Source organism: Rattus norvegicus, chromosome 5, assembly GCF_021556685.1.
Source record: "Rattus norvegicus strain SHRSP/BbbUtx chromosome 5, alternate assembly SHRSP_T2T, whole genome shotgun sequence".
Taxonomy (NCBI): domain Eukaryota; kingdom Metazoa; phylum Chordata; class Mammalia; order Rodentia; family Muridae; genus Rattus; species Rattus norvegicus.
Window position 1 is genome coordinate 23,007,251 of NC_141538.1, and position 17,750 is coordinate 23,025,000.

At 41.2% G+C, this 17,750-nt stretch overlaps 1 long non-coding RNA gene across 3 annotated transcripts in view; it reads right to left on the minus strand.

Moving 5' to 3' along the window:
* LOC120102816 (uncharacterized) overlaps positions 1-17,750 on the minus strand; it is a 55,260-nt gene that overhangs the window by 3,289 nt on the left and 34,221 nt on the right. For all 3 annotated transcript variants that reach the window (XR_015620117.1, XR_015620115.1, XR_015620116.1), the window contains one exon: positions 2,348-2,440. This is a non-coding gene — a long non-coding RNA (uncharacterized LOC120102816). The remainder of the gene's footprint in view (positions 1-2,347; positions 2,441-17,750) is intronic.

Sequence of the window (17,750 nt, forward strand, 5' to 3'; positions counted from 1 at the left end):
CGTCTCTCTGCATCTGTGACTGTGTCAGTGTTTGTTTTGATCTATGCCTGTGTGTTTTGTGTCTGTGTCTGTACGGTTCCCTAAGTCTGTGTCTGTGCCTTTATCTCTGTCTGTGAGTGTGTCCGTGTTTGTGTCTGTCTGTCTGTGTCTCTGTCTTCATGCCTGTTTTTCTCTATGTCTATGCCTGTGTGATGTGCCTATGTCTGTACCCCTATCTGTGACTTTACCTATATCTGTGCCTGTGTCTCTGTCCAAGACGATGAGGATGCCCGTGTCTGAATTGTTCTATCTCTGTACCTGTGTCTGTACCTCTGTATATTTTGTGCTTCTGTCTGCACCTGTGTCTCTCTCTCTCTCTCTCTCTCTCTCTCTCTCTCTCTCTCTCTCTCTCTCTCTCTCTCTCTCTCTGTGTGTGTCTTTGTTATTGTCTGTGTCCATATCTGTGAGTTATTTTACCTATATTTGTTCCTATGTCTGTTTGTTCTTTTACCTATATTTGTTCCTATGTCTGTCTGTGACTGTTTCTGTATCTATTTCTCTGCCTATCACTGTGCCTGAGTTTGTGTCTCTGTCTACTCTTTTATATATACCTGTGTTTGCATTTGTCTCTGTGTCCATGCATATGTTTGTGTCTGTTTCTCTGTGATGGTGCCTGTTGCTGTGTCTCATTTGTGTCTGTCTGTAATGTATCTATCGTGTGTCTTTGCCTGTGGTTGTTTCTGTGTTTGCATATATGCGTGCGCCTATACCTGTGTCTATCTGTGACAGTGTCTTTGTTTCTGTGTCTGTGTCACTGTTTCTGTCTCTGTAAGTCTGTGTGTCTGTCTCTCTGTGTTTGTGTCTATATCTGCATCTGTATCTGTGTCTGTGTATATATCTATGTTTGTCTGTTCCAGTGCCTGTTTGTGTATGCTTGTACCTCTGCCTGTATCTCTGTATTTGTTGGTTTGTGTCTGTATGTATCTGTCTGTTTCTTTGTCTGTGGCTGTGTCTGTGGCTGTGGTTGTGGCTGTGACTGTATCTTTGTTCTTGTATGCTTATGTGCTTCTGTCTATACCTGTGTTACTGTGTGTGCTTATTCCTGTGCCTATGCTTGTATCTATGCCATTCTCTGGGTCTGTATCTGTGTCTGTGTCTGTGTCTGTGTCTGTCTGTGTCTGTGTCTGTGTCTGTGTCTGTGTCTGTGTCTGTGTCTTTGTCAGTATTTCTATGTGTGCCTGAGTTTGTGTCTCTGTGAGTCTGCATCTGTGCCTGTGTCTGTGTATGTGTAAGTCTGTGCTTTTGTCTGTATTTGATTCTGTGTCTCTGTGTCTGTCTCTGTGTCTCTATCTGTCTCTGTGTCTGTCTGTATATGTCTGGCTTTGTGTCTGTGTCTCTGTCTGTCTCTGTGTGCATCTGCCTCTGTGTCTGTGTCTCTGTGACTGTCTATGTCTGTGTCTGTCTGTGTCTGTCTGTGTCACTGTCTGTCTGTTTCTGTGTGTCTGTTATGTATCTGTCTGTTCCAGTGCCTGTTTGTGTATGCTTGTACCTCTGCCTGTATCTGTGTATTTGTTGGTCTGTGTATGTATTTGTGTCTGTTTGACTGTGGCTGTGGTTGTGGTTGTGACTGTATCTTTGTCCTTGTATGTTTATGTGCTTCTGTCTATACCTGTGTTACTGTGTGTGGCTTTTCCTCTGCCTGTGCTTGTATCTATGCCATTCTCTGGGTCTGTATCTGTGTCTGTGTTTCTGTCTCTGTCAGTATTTCTATGTGTGCCTGACTTTGTGTCTCTGTCAGTCTGCATCTGTGCCTGTGTCTGTGTCTATCTGTCTTTTGTCTGCCTGTGTCTGTCTCTGTGTCTGTCTCTGTGTCTCTGTCTCTGTGTCTGTCTGTCTATGTGTACCTCTGTGTCTATCTATGTCTGTGTTTCTGTCTGTCTCTGTGTGCATCTGCCTCTGTGTCTGTTTCTATGTCTGTCTGTCTGCATCTCTGTTTTTGTCCGTGAGTCTGTCTCTGTGTCTTTATCTGTCTCGGTGTCTGTCTGTGTCTGCCTCTGTGTCTCTCTATGTCTGTGTCTGTGTCTGTGTCTGTCTCTGTCTGTTTTTTGTGCGTCTGTTTCTGTCTGTCTGTGTCTATGTGTGTCTGTATCACCTGTATTTCTGTCTGTTTTTGGGCTGTTCCCAAACCTTTGCACCCAAGAAATAATTTTTCTAGTGTACAGGGTGTTGGAATTCAGAGGTTGTGTGAAATAAGTGGAGATTTACTCTTACACAAAATTTCTAGCTCCTAATTTTTGTGTCTTCCCCCTTTAATGCAGTGGATATATTATTAAAGTTCAAAATCTACAGATGTAGATATTTTTCTTACCTCAATGCTATAAGGTTCTGCTCACACAGTGATGAAATAGGAATCGTCTCACTGTAGATTCAGGACAATAGCCAAAGGGGAAATGGAGAGACCCTGTAAGGAGAATAAGGATGATTAATTCTTATTTTATAAATCATCTCTCTTCTTTTGCCACTGTACCTGCTCTAGCCATTCAGGGCTAAAATATGCAGAGGTCACTATTGTAGAACTATAGTCATTACTCCTGGAATTCCCTGCCAGAAAGAAGTGATAAGATTAATGTTTCCTTGATAGACCTGTATCACTTCAGTTCTCATGACCAGAAAGTTCTGAATCAGGCAACAGGAGGGAAAAGGCAAAAGCTTGGTGCACATACCTGCTCTCATAGGTATTTGGGATCACAGGCATTCAGAGACAGCATGGGGAAATACAGCAAGACTCCACCTCCATGCTACCCTTCTCCAACAATAAAAAAGAGAAGGAACAAGAAAGGGAAAACTTTATTCCACACCTAGCACATGCTGGGCCTGTTATAGCAGCTTCTTCTTTGATGCTGTCATCTTTGATTGTCATGGAGTAGGTGTTAACACGCTCAGTTCGCTTTCTTCCTTTATCCAATGTGCTTGAGATCTAAAGTTCTAGTTTAAAGACTAGCTATTTCCAAATGTCAAATACATCATTTCAATCACTTTTATTCAACTGATGCTCATTGTGTGCCTCTTGTATATTAGATTCAGTATGTACTCAGCTCTTATGTATATATGAGGCAGACTAAGAAGGCAAAGGCTGGTTTCACGCCCTCACAGGTGGGTGGGAGGCCAGGAACCAAGTTAGTGTATTCATAAGTGCAGAACGAAGGTATTCAGGGTAGTCATGACAGAGGTGGTGGCATCCCAGGCAGACAGACAGAAAGTCTTTACCAAGAATAACAAAAGCCTTTGTATGTTTTTAGACCCAGGCCAATGCATAACACCTTAGATTTATTAAAATGGACTCAGGCATTATGCAGAATGACAATTGCTAACAAAGAGAAAGGTCGGTTAGGGAGCAAGGCAACCTCCCTAAGCAAGAAGCAGTGGTGGCAATACCAGACATGGTGGCTATTCCAAGCAGCTGAAAACTCATACTTTGAAACACAATCATGAAGCAGACAGAGAGCAAACCGGAAGAGTCTAGAGCACTGATTCCCATCCTTCCTAGTGCTACAACCACTTAATAGAGTTCCTCATGTGTGCTTATCCCCCAAACACTAAATTGTCTTGTTGCTACTTCATAACTGTAATTTTGCTACGTTAAAAATTATAGTATAAATATCTCATGTGCAGGACATCTGGCATGCACATGTGACCTCCCAAGAGGTCACAATCCACAGGTTGAGAACCACTGTTACTAGAAGATTTGTATACTCCAAATGTGCCCCCTACTGATGTAATTCCTCCGATAGAGCTAGACCACCTAAACCTCCATCATAATGCCACCAACTGGCCACCAAGTTGGGCACCTTTTTGTTTTTTAGTATTTTTTCTTTTTATTTAATCTTTCCACCCCTTTTTTACACTCCAAGTTATAGTCCCCTCTTGGTCTATCCACATCGCATACCTCCCCCCTGACCTCCTGTCTCCACAAGGATGCCATCACCCCCCCCCCAAGTCCACCAGGACTCTAAACTACATGAGGCCTCCCATCTCTTAAGGGTTAGGTGCATCTTCTCTGACTGAACCCAGACCTGGCAGTCCTCACCTGTATATGTATTGGGGGCCTCATATCAGCTGGTGTCTGCTGCCTGGTTGGTGGCCCAGTGTCTGAGAGATCTCAGGGGTCTAGGTAAGTTGAGACTGCTGATCCTCCTCAGCTTCCTCCAGCTTTTACCTAATTCAACTACAGGGGCCAGCCCCTTCTATCCATTGTTCAGGTACAAATATCTGCATCTGACTCAGCTGCTTGTTGGGTCTTTTGTAGGACAACCATGATAGGTCCTTTTTGTGAGCACTCCATAGCCTCAGTAGTAGTGTCAGGCCTTGAGGCCTTCACTTGAGTTGGATCCCACTTTGGGCCTGCTGCTGGACATTCTTTTCTTCATGTTATTCTCCATTTTCATCCCTGCAGTTCTTTCAGACAGAAACTGACTCTGGGATGGCAACCCCCCCCCTCTCTTGATGCCCTGTCTTTCTGCTGGAGGTGGGCTCTAAAAGTTCTCTCTTCCTACTCTAGGCCAGTACACCTAAGGTCTCTCCCTCCCTTTGAGTCTTGAGAATATCTTACCTACCAGGTCTCTGGTACATTCTACAGGGTTCCCCCAACCTTCTATCTCCGAGTTTGCCTTTTTCCATTTTTTTCAGTTGGCCCTCAGGGCTTCAGTCCTTTTCCCCCCACTCAATACCAGATCATGTTCTCCTCTTCCTCTCCATCATCATCCCCTTTTCCTCCTCTCCCCTTGTGATTGCTTTCTTCTCCCTCCCAAGTGGGGCTGAGGTGTCCTCACTTGGGCCCTTCAGTTTGTTGACGTTTTTGAATTCTGTGGACACTTTTTATTCAAAGCACCACAGGACTCACTGGGTACTAAAGAGATGAGTGAGGGACAGAGAACACTTCCTTTGAGAATCCTTCTATTTTGTACATTTTTTTTATAAATCATACCCTGGGGTTGTAATTCTGGCACAAGTACCAAAAATTGGAAGGAAAAATTATATGTATTTTTGAAATCACTAATATTGACTGAACATTCAGTAAGCTCTGGGAACTCTGCAGGTGTTAATCCATTTGATTCTTAAAATGGTCTCAAAATACCTGGCTATGAGTTTGGTTAGTCGACACTTAAGAAAGCTGAGATGGGAAGAAGTCAGGCAGCATCTCCGGGGTTCTTACTCTAACTACTGTGATTGAAGTGATAAGGAACCATGTTTTAGCAAAAGAGAGAAACTGTCCTCTGAGACTACTCACTGGGAAAGGACCATTATATCCACTTTTTAAAAATGATTCCACAGATGACAGGCACGTGTCTACACTAAGGAGATCTTTCTACTAAGCACCATTTTAGAGCTATACTGTTGTGGTACATATTTAAAAACAGGTAATGTTTTATCCTGCACTAGTGCCAGCACCTGTAGGGTCACATGACACTGTATCTGTATCTCAGCAACTTCATGCTGCCCCCAAGTATTCTCTGGTTCCAGCTACCCAGTAAAATCAAGACTCAACAAACTGCCCAACAATTAGATTTATATGTTACAGTCTCAATCTACAATACATCCATACAACAAACTCACAACCAATTGATAAGAATATAAATAGCCCATCTAGATAAGTTAAACTTGCCTACAGAAATCCATCCCTTAAGAAATATGCATAACTACCTTGGCAATTCAAGACCACTCAGGTCTGGATCATCTTTCTCTGTCACCATCTTGATTCTCCTCCTCCTTCCCCTTCTCTCTTCACCTTACAAAAGTTTTGTCCCCGCCTTATATTTTTACTATCCAATCATGGGCTTGACCTAACATGTGCCAGCCCTTACCTACCTATAGACATCAACCTACACTATACAACTGTAAGAAATGAATGATAAAGTGGAAGGAGACAGGAATTTCCTATTCAATTTGCCTGTGATGGTTGGAAAAATCTCTGTGAGTCATAGTTTCAAGATAATGATGTTTAAAGGTTAATGGTGATGACTGAAGCCACGGAAGCCAGAAGATGGATGCCCAAATCCCCTCGTACACCATAAGACCTATATGTTAAATAAAATGCAAGGGAAGACTAGAAGAAGCCAATTATATAGGTAAATATAGCATATCACCTACCTTCTCTCCCTTTGGGTGCCATTGCAAGGACTAGGAAAGTAGAAAACAGTACCGAACAGGATGTATATTCATTTCATTAAAATACATTACTTTACAGATGATCTCCTGAGCATTAGCAGGCATTATTATTTGGCTCTGGTGCCATCTGGACAGGATTCACCTATTTACTACAATCCCTAATTTGTCCAGCTATAACAGTATTACAGAAGTGGTGTTCAGTCAAGGTACACAAAGGAAACAGTTGAAAGAAAACTCAGAAGACTCATGTAAGTTGGCTGCTTTGTTTGTCCACCATCTTTTCCTGTTGCTGTAGCTCTTGTGACTGCCTTTTTCATTTCACTTGGCCTTGCTCTTGACTAACTAGTGTTCTTTTATGGAAGACCACCAAGAGTCTGCCAACTGCACACTGTGTACCATCCCCTACCATGCTCATTCCCTTAGTCTCTTCTGGATGATACAGACCTGCTTCCACTTCTTCAAATCCAACCCTCTCAGGAGATAAGTTCTTTAGCTTCTGCTGGCTCCTTCCTTTATTTAAAAAAAATTATATCATACGATGGCATTGATAGGTGACAAATATCATATATTAAGAAATTTTCTTCAACTTAAAAATAAATCAAACCATCTTCACATGGTCCTATGTAACAGGCCCTAGACAATGTATCCCTGAGCCAGAGGACCTGATGGTATCACGTCCTTGTGTTGTCTGTCTTCCTCTCCCCAGGGTCTCATTCCAATGACATCAGGAGAGTCACTCTCCTCTTTGCTCTCCATTCTTGATCAAGTATTTATTAATCATTCAGTAGTGGATTCTTTGCTTTTTTGAGAATCTTTCTTAATCTCCCTGACTCTTCCTTTCAACTTCCCTTTCCCTTTCTTCCAGCTTCCCCTTTAAGTGGAGCCTGGGTCCAGAGTTGCCAGCTCACATACATTCCCTGTTTCCTATGGTTTTCTGAATGGTATCATTGTCTCCATATACACAAAAGAAACTCACTGTCCTCTCTTCATGTTAATTCCCTTAGTTAAACCACTCAGGTGATAGCTAAATAAAGGACAAATCCCATAGTTCTTAAGTAGCACCTTGACTTTAGCTTTAAATTTTAAATCTGCTTTGATACTTTCAAGAGACTCTGGAGTCCCGCTTTGACCTCATTTTGATGGTCCCTGAACCCATATACTGTGTCTTTCTCTTGTCATTGTTCGAACTGCTCCTCTGTCTAGTGATCTCTACCTGTGTTCCTACAAGCACAGAAATGTGCTTCTTAATGCCCAACCTGAAAACATAACAAATACAGTATAACTGTCCCCAATCAAGTAAGAACATGATACCTGGAAGAAAAAAAAAAACTATTAAGCTACACTTAAAGACAACCAAAAAACGAAAGTGACACAAAGGTTATTCAGCTTCTACAATGGTAGAAATTTTTACAAGACATTGCAAAATCAACAATTTTTTTAAAGGAATAAGAGAAGAAACGAAACAGCAACAGCCAATATAGAGAAATCTCCCTAACCACCAGTTTGGGGCTTATCTAGTTATTAGCATGACTAATTCAGACCAGGCTGGTTTCAACTTGGATAAATATTTCTATTTCATAGTTTTGATCTAATCAAGTAAAATAAATTAATGAGAAACATCTGCCTTGTCTCAAGAAATGCCTTGATCACTGAAGTAGCTATAATGAGACAAGTACCTACTAACTGTATTATGCCCCTGTTAGGAGAGAGGGTAAGGTTAGCTACAAAAGGATAATGAGATGAAGCCCCTGTCAGGCACCACGACAATTCAAATTCAGAAGAACTTACAGATGACCACCATGGATCATCACAAGTAGGACACTATTCCTGATGCTAAAATTGAAATTTTTGAATGTTTTTTAAAAAAATGAATGTTTGCTGTGGAAAGGTGTGATAGTATAAAGAAGCTGAATAATAAATTATTAGCACAATATAGAGAGAAATGAATATTGCATATTTTATTATAAAAATGGTATTTTATGTTATATTTTGTCTTCTTATATATTATTATGTGAAATATATGCATAGGGTAATATATTCTTGAGTATTTCTAAGTGTATTTTTGAATTTTTTATTTTAGCTTCTATTACAGACAAGATCTTGGTTAATTGTTTTTGGCAGATAGCTTTACAGTTTTTTCTACATAAATTTTGAATTTTTATTGATTTGAAAACTAAATGATCTATTATTTCATAAATTGTATTTTACCATATATATATAAATATATTTATTTGAGTTCAAGATCTTTTATATGGTTTTATACTTTATAATAGGTATTTAAATAAAAAGATAATAGGATATTTATGCACTTATTTCTTTCTTTAAAATTGTTGAGTCATTCTGTGGTCATTGTTTATATTTTCACCAAATTTCGTTCTAAAATTTAGTTAACTAAACATTAAATACACATTAAATATAAATGAGTTTATAGGAACCAATAGTGCCAATAATCCCAGTGCCCTTGATACTAAAGAGGGCAGACTTCGAGGTGGAGGCCATCTTGGCCTACATAGTGAGACCACACCTCAGAATCCCAGAAATAATATCATATCCTCTCGAGTAGCTCTAGTCTTCTCACACAGACTTAATCACACTGATTTTGTTTTTCTTGTTTATTTAGCAAATTTTTGTTATTTTCTTAATAGATATCATTGGAGTTTTCTGCTAAATTTACTTATATGTTTCTGAATGGTTGGAATTGTCATTTATCTGTATCTTTTCACTCATTTTTAGGTATGTTCCAGGTACTCGTTTTCTTTTAAGACAACAAAATATATTTTTGAGTACTGTATAGTCTAGACTAGCTTCAAAATCATGATCTTTTATTCAGGAAAACTGGAAAAAAATAGCAAACACTTATTGATATCTAGTAATTGTTTAACAGATGGGCATTTGCGTGCTGTGAAAATTTAGATGTGGTGACTTTTCCACCTTCACTCTGAGTTATAGGTTGGACCTCAAATGTGAGCCCAAGGGCCAGTGATGCTACCTGAAGGTTGATGGCATCGAACATTTGGGAGGGTCAAAACTACTAGAAGGCAGTTGGGTTATTGGAGCTACGCCCTGGTTCATTCCTTTCTGTCTCTTTACTTCCTGGACAACATGACATGAAGGGTTAGCTCTGCCTCCTTCATATGCTGCCTCACCAAAAGTCCAAAAGCAACACGAGAAAGCAGCTATGGACTGAAACCTTAAAACCATGAACCAAAGTAACCCTTTTTCCTTCTCTTAAAATAGCTCACTTCAAGTGTTTTGTCTTCATCACAGCTTTGATAAAAGCCCTTTCAGCAATAGCTTAGACACTTTGAGGTCACTAGTCCCTGGAGTGGGGGGCTGACTCCCATACTTGCTTACGAGCCCTACTCAAATTTAGCTTCACATTAAAGGAAGGAACAGAGCTCTATACCAAAGACTCTATATGCCTAATTTTACCTTGACCTAATAGTCCCTTGAATTAAAATTGTGGCCATCATTCACAGGAGCACAATATTTGATCAGAAAAGTATAATATGATTGTAGTGCTCCTTTTGCCAACAGATAGTTTATGAGTTCCAGTCGTTGATGCAAAGAATGAGGAAAAAATATATTCTTGGTTATTTTACAGGATTAAGGCCCCTGGTTTATCAGTATGAGAAACATTACAATTGAGGAGTCTAAATACAGTGCTGTCATTCTTTCAAATGAAGCATAAATACTCCTACTAAGCCATGGCACCCAGCTCAACTCTATAATGAGGGAGTCTCTTTCAAAGAAAATAAAGTTTCATCCCATTATTCTCTCTCGTTTGTTGAATCAATGGGCACCGAAGTTTGTCAGTGTTCAGTAAGAATTCTTCTATTTGTGGTGGCAAATTGAATTTGTCTGTTTTCTGCTTTTGTGTAGTTAATGATTAGGATATGTATGTATATATGTATGTATGTATGCATGCATGCATGTATGTTTATCTTAAGAATACTATTTTTCTCCCACAATAAACATAACCAGCTGTGAAACCATAATGTTTAGCATGGCAAGATATCCCTAATGGTGCAACAGTGGCACTCATATCAGGACCTTAACCAACCGCCATCTAATTGGATTTTAGGCCTTCTCAACCTAGTTGGAAAGATGGCCAACTATCCAAAGAGGATGAAGTAGAGGAGAGGAGACCCTGACACTGCCACTTTGTTAAGCCAACACAATTCCAGACTGCTTTCTAAATCCTTACTCTTATGCCCACAGAGAAGTGCAGTTCTCACTGCTATCAAAGACACTTCTCTTTGCAACAGACAGAGACCCTTATACAACTGGTCAAAATGCAGAGAACTACTGGCAATGAGGGGTCCAGCCGCAGTGGATACACCTGGAACACAATTTTGACAACTAAGCCTCAGGGAATATTGTGCAATGTGGGGCAGAAAGACTGTAAGAGGAAGAAGACCAGAGAGTATCCTGTGAAACTGAGTCACCTAGAAATAACAGGGAAGGCTGCCAAAATAAGATGGGAACAAAGCCAACCCCAATAGACATGCTAATGTGGAAGGGGGAACTCTCATATGGCCCCATCACTAGACAAAGACTCACCAGTAGTTCAGAAATGCTGAGAGTGGAAAAGTAGTCTTCCTTAAGATGAGCTCCCTAAACATCTATCCAATGCCAGTGGCCAGCCCTGAAATCATAGTGTATAAGCAATGGCAATCTAACTAAGGATTATTATATTTATATCCAACTTAAATGTTATGAATTTTAAAAAGGTCATAAATTTGAAAGAATAGGGAAGTCCCACACCCCTTGGGAAAGAGACCTCACCGCCTGGTCAGGTGGGCACTCCTGAGGCTGCAGAGCGGAAGAGACCACCAACACTGCCCACCCCTGCCCACATCCCTGGCCCAAGAGGAAACTGTATAAGGCCTCTGGGCTCCCGTGGGGGAGGGCCCAGGAGCGGCAGGACCCCTGCCTGAGACACCGCCGGAACCTGAAGGTAACAGACGGGATAAACAGTTCTCTGCACCCAAATCCCGTGGGAGGGAGAGCTAAACCTTCAGAGAGGCAGACAAGCCTGGGAAACCAGAAGAGACTGCTCTCTGCACACACATCTCGGACGCCAGAGGAAAACACCAAAGGCCATCTGGAACCCTGGTGCACTGAAGCTCCCGGAAGGGGCGGCACAGGTCTTCCTGGTTGCTGCCACCACAGAGAGCCCATGGGCAGCACCCCGCAAGCAAACTTGAGCCTCGGGACCACAGGTAAGACCAACTTGCCTGCTGCAAGAAAGCTGCCTGGTGAAATCGGGACACACAGAGGCAGAATTCCTCTAGGACCGGGCACGTCCTGTGTTTATCGGAAGTACCACACCCGCGGATACCGGCCCGCAGCAGCTCTCTGCTCCCAGACCCCGTGGGAGAGAGACCTCACCGCCTGGTCAGGTGGGCACTCCTGAGGCTGCAGAGCGGAAGAGACCACCAACACTGCCCACCCCTGCCCACATCCCTGGCCTAAGAGGAAACTGTATAAGGCCTCTGGGCTTCCGTGGGGGAGGGCCCAGGAGCGGCAGGACCCCTGCCTGAGACACCGCTGGAACCTGAAGGAAACAGACCGGATAAACAGTTCTCTGCACCCAAATCCCGTGGGAGGGAGAGCTAAACCTTCAGAGAGGCAGACAAGCCTGGGAAAACAGAAGAGACTGCTCTCTGCACACACATCTCAGACGCCAGAGGAAAACACCAAAGGCCATCTGGAACCCTGGTGCACTGAAGCTCCCGGAAGGGGAGGCACAGGTCTTCCTGGTTGCTGCCGTTGCAGAGAGCCCGTGGGCAGCACCCCACGAGCGAACTTGAGCCTCGGGACCACACGTAAGAACAACTTGTCTGCTGCAAGAAAGCTGCCTGGTGAACTCAAGACACAGGCACACAGGAACAGCTGAAGACCTGTAGAGAGGAAAAACTACACGCCCGAAAGCAGAACACTCTGTCCCCATAACTGACTGAAAGAGAGGAAAACAGGTCTACAGCACTCCTGACACACAGGCTTAAATATTTCCACTGTCAGAAATAGCAGAACAAAGTAACACTAGAGATAATCTGATGGGGAGAGACAAGCGCGGGAACCCAAGCAAGAGAAACCAAGACTACATGGCATCATCGGAGCCCAATTCTCCCACCAAAACAAACATGGAATATCCAAACACACCAGAAAAGCAAGATCTAGTTTCAAAATCATATTTGATCATGATGCTGGAGGACTTCAAGAAAGACATGAGGAACTCCCTTAGAGAAACACAGGAAAACATTAATGAACAAGTAGAAGCCTACAGAAAGGAAACACAAAAATCCCTGAAAGAATTCCAGGAAAACATAATCAAACAGTTGAAGGAATTAAAAATGGAAATAGAAGCAATCAAGAAAGAACACATGGAAACAACCCTGAATATAGAAAACCAAAAGAAGAGACAAGGAGCTGTACATACAAGCTTCACCAACAGAATACAAGAGATGGAAGAGAGAATCTCAGGAGCAGAAGATTCCATAGAAATCATTGACTCAATTGTCAAAGATAATGTAAAGCAGAAAAAGCTACTGGTCCAAAACATACAGGAAATCCAGGACTCAATGAGAAGATCAAACCTAAGGATAATAGGTATAGAAGAGAGTGAAGACTCCCAGCTCAAAGGACCAGTAAATATCTTCAACAAAATCATAGAAGAAAATTTCCCTAACCTAAAAAAAGAGATACCCATAGGCATACAAGAAGCCTACAGAACTCCAAATAGATTGGACCAGAAAAGAAACACCTCCCATCACATAATAGTCAAAACACCAAACGCACAAAATAAAGAAAGAATATTAAAAGCAGTAAGGGAAAAAGGTCAAGTAACATATAAAGGCAGACCTATCAGAATCACACCAGACTTTTCACCAGAAACTATGAAGGCCAGAAGATCCTGGACAGATGTCATACAGACCCTAAGAGAACACAAGTGCCAGCCCAGGTTACTGTATCCTGCAAAACTCTCAATTAACACAGATGGAGAAACCAAGATATTCCATGACAAAACCAAATTTACACAATATCTTTCTACAAATCCAGCACTACAAAGGATAATAAATGGTAAAGCCCAACATAAGGAGGCAAGCTATACCCTAGAAGAAGCAAGAAACTAATCGTCTTGGCAACAAAACAAAGAGAAGAATAGCACACAAACATAACCCCACATCCAAATATGAATATAACAGAAAGCAATAATCACTATTCCTTAATATCTCTCACCATCAATGGTCTCAACTCCCCAATAAAAAGACATAGATTAACAAACTGGATCCGCAATGAGGACCCTGCATTCTGCTGCCTACAGGAAACACACCTCAGAGACAAAGACAGACACTACCTCAGAGTGAAAGGCTGGAAAACAACTTTCCAAGCAAATGGTCAGAAGAAGCAAGCTGGAGTAGCCATTCTAATATCAAATAAAATCAATTTTCAACTAAAAGTCATCAAAAAAGATAAGGAAGGACACTTCATATTCATCAAAGGAAAAATCCACCAAGATGAACTCTCAATCCTAAATATCTATGCCCCAAATACAAGGGCACCTACATATGTAAAAGAAACCTTACTAAAGCTCAAAACACACGTTGCACCTCACACAATAATAGTGGGAGATTTTAACACCCCACTCTCATCAATGGACAGATCATGGAAACAGAAATTAAACAGAGATGTAGACAGACTAAGAGAAGTCATGAGCCAAATGGGCTTAACAGATATTTATACAACATTCTATCCTAAAGTAAAAGGATATACCTTCTTCTCAGCTCCTCATGGTACTTTCTCCAAAATTGACCATATAATTGGTCAAAAAACGGGCCTCAACAGGTACAGAAAGATAGAAATAATCCCATGCGTGCTATCAGACCACCACGGCCTAAAACTGGTCTTCAATAACAATCAAGGAAGAATGCCCACATATACTTGGAAATTGAACAATGCTCTACTCAATGATAACCTGGTCAAGGAAGAAATAAAGAAAGAAATTAAAAACTTTTTAGAATATAATGAAAATGAAGGTACAACATACCCAAACTTATGGGACACAATGAAAGCTGGTCTAAGAGGAAAACTCATAGCTCTGAGTGCCTGCAGAAAGAAACAGGAAAGAGCATATGTCAGCAGCTTGACAGCACACCTAAAAGCTCTAGAACAAAAAGAAGCAAATACACCCAGGAGGAGTAGAAGACAGGAAATAATCAAACTCAGAGCTGAAATCAACCAAGTAGAAACAAAAAGGACCATAGAAACAATCAACAGAACCAAAATTTGGTTCTTTGAGAAAATCAACAAGATAGATAAACCCTTAGCCAGACTAACGAGAGGACACAGAGAGTGCGTCCAAATTAACAAAATCAGAAATGAAAAGGGAGACATAACAACAGATTCAGAGGAAATTCAAAAAATCATCAGATCTTACTATAAAAACCTATATTCAACAAAACTTGAAAATATTCAGGAAATGGACAATTTCCTAGACAGATACCAGGTACCGAAGTTAAATCAGGAACAGTTAAACCAGTTAAACAACCCCATAACTCCTAAGGAAATAGAAGCAGTCATTAAAGGTCTCCCAACCAAAAAGAGCCCAAGTCTAGACGGGTTTAGTGCAGAATTCTATCAAACCTTCATAGAAGACCTCATACCAATATTACCCAAACTATTCCACAAAATTGAAACAGATGGATCACTACTGAATACCTTCTACGAAGCCACAATTACTCTTATACCTAAACCACACAAAGACCCAACAAAGAAAGAGAACTTCAGACCAATTTCCCTTATGAATATCGACGCAAAAATACTCAACAAAATTCTGGCAAACTGAATCCAAGAGCACATCAAAACAATCATCCACCATGACCAAGTAGGCTTCATCCCAGGCATGCAGGGATGGTTTAATATACGGAAAACCATCAACATGATCCATTATATAAACAAACTGAAAGAACAAAACCACACGATCATTTCATTAGACGCTGAGAAAGCATTTGACAAAATTCAACACCCCTTCATGATAAAAGTCCTGGAAAGAATAGGAATTCAAGGCCCATACCTGAACATAGTAAAAGCCATATACAGCAAACCAGTTGCTAACATTAAACTAAATGGAGAGAAACTTGAAGCAATCCCACTAAAATCAGGGACTAGACAAGGCTGCCCACTCTCTCCCTACTTATTCAATATAGTTCTTGAAGTTCTATCCAGAGCAATCAGACAAAAAAAGGAGGTCAAGGGGATACAGATCGGTAAAGAAGAAGTCAAAATATCACTATTTGCAGATGATATGATAGTATATTTAAGTGATCCCAAAAGTTCCACCAGAGAACTACTAAAGCTGATAAACAACTTCAGCAAAGTGGCTGGGTATAAAATTAACTCAAATCAGTTGCCTTCCTCTATACAAAAGAGAAACAAGCCGAGAAAGAAATTAGGGAAACAACACCCTTCATAATAGACCCAAATAATATAAAGTACCTCGGTGTGACTTTAACCAAGCAAGTAAAAGATCTGTACAATAAGAATCAAGACACTGAAGAAGGAAATTGAAGAAGACCTCAGAAGATGGAAAGATCTCCCATGCTCATGGATTGGCAGGATTAATATAGTAAAAATGGCCATTTTACCAAAAGCAATCTACAGATTCAGTGCAATCCCCATCAAAATACCAATCCAATTCTTCAAAGAGTTAGACAGAACAATTTGCAAATTCATCTGGAATAACAAAAAACCCAGGATAGCTAAAACTATCCTCAACAATAAAAGGACTTCAGGGGGAATCACTATCCCTGAACTCAAGCAGTATTACAGAGCAATAGTGATAAAAACGGCATGGTATTGGTACAGAGACAGACAGATAGACCAATGGAATAGAATTGAAGACCCAGAAATGAACCCACACACCTATGGTCACTTGATTTTTTACAAAGGAGCCAAAACCATCCAATGGAAAAAAGATAGCATTTTCAGCAAATGGTGCTGGTTCAACTGGAGGTCAACATGTAGAAGAATACAGATCGATCCATGCTTATCACCCTGTACAAAGCTTAAGTCCAAGTGGATCAAGGACCTCCACATCAAACCAGACACACTCCAACTAATAGGCGAAAAACTAGGGAAGCATCTGGAACACATGGGCACTGGAACAAATTTCCTGAACAAAACACCAATGACTTATGCTCTAAGATCAAGAATCGACAAATGGGATCTCATAAAACTGCAAAGCTTCTGTAATGCAAAGGACACTGTGGTTAGGACAAAACGGCCACCAACAGATTGGGAAAAGATCTTTACCAATCCTACAACAGATAGAGGCCTTATATCCAAAATATACAAAGAACTCAAGAAGTTAGACTGCAGGGAGACAAATAACCCTATTAAAAATGGGGTTCAGAGCTAAACAAACAATTCACAGCTGAGGAATGCCGAATGGCTGAGAAACACCTAAAGAAATGTTCAACATCTTTAGTCATAAGGGAAATGCAAATCAAAACGACCCTGAGATTTCACCTCACACCAGTGAGAATGGCTAAGATCAAAAACTCAGGTGACAGCAGATGCTGGCAAGGATGCGGAGAAAGAGGAACACTCCTCCATTGTTGGTGGGATTGCAGACTGGTACAACCATTCTGGAAATCAGTCTGGAGGTTCCTCAGAAAATTGGACATTGAACTGCCTGAGGATCCAGCTATACCTCTCTTGGGCATATACCCAAAAGATGCCCCAACATATAAAAAAGACACGTGCTCCACTATGTTCATTGCAGCCTTATTTATAATAGCCAGAAGCTGGAAAGAACCCAGATGCCCTTCAACAGAGGAATGGATACAGAAAATGTGTTACATCTACACAATGGAATATTACTCAGCTATCAAAAACAACGAGTTTATGAAATTCGTAGGCAAATGGTTGGAACTGGAAAACATCATCCTGAGTGAGCTAACCCAATCACAGAAAGACATACATGGTATGCACTCATTGATAAGTGGCTATTAGCCCAAATGCTTGAATTACCCTAGATGCCTAGAACAAATCAAACTCAAGACGGATGATCAAAATGTGAATGCCTCACTCCTTCTTTAAAAGGGGAACAAGAATACCCTTGGCAGGGGAGAGTCAAAGATTAAAACTGATTAAGACTGAAGAACACCCATTCAGAGCCTGCCCCACATGTGGCCCATACATATACAGCCACCCAATTAGACAAGATGGATGAAGCAAAGAAGTGCAGACCGACAGGAGCCGGATGTAGATCGCTCCTGAGAGACACAGCCAGAATTCAGCAAATACAGAGGCGAATGCCAGCATCAAACCACTGAACTGAGAATAGGAATTGATTCCATTGAAGGAGTCAGAGAAAGAACTGGAAGAGCTTGAAGGGGGTCGAGACCCCTTATGAACAACAATGCCAAGCAACCAGAGCTTCCAGGAACTAAGCCACTACCTAAAGACTATACATGGACTGACCCTGGACTCTGACCTCATAGGTAGCAATGAATATCCTAGTAAGATCACCAGTGGAAGGGGAAGCCCTTGGTCCTGCTAAGACTGAACCCCCAGTGAATGTGATTGTTGGGGGGAGG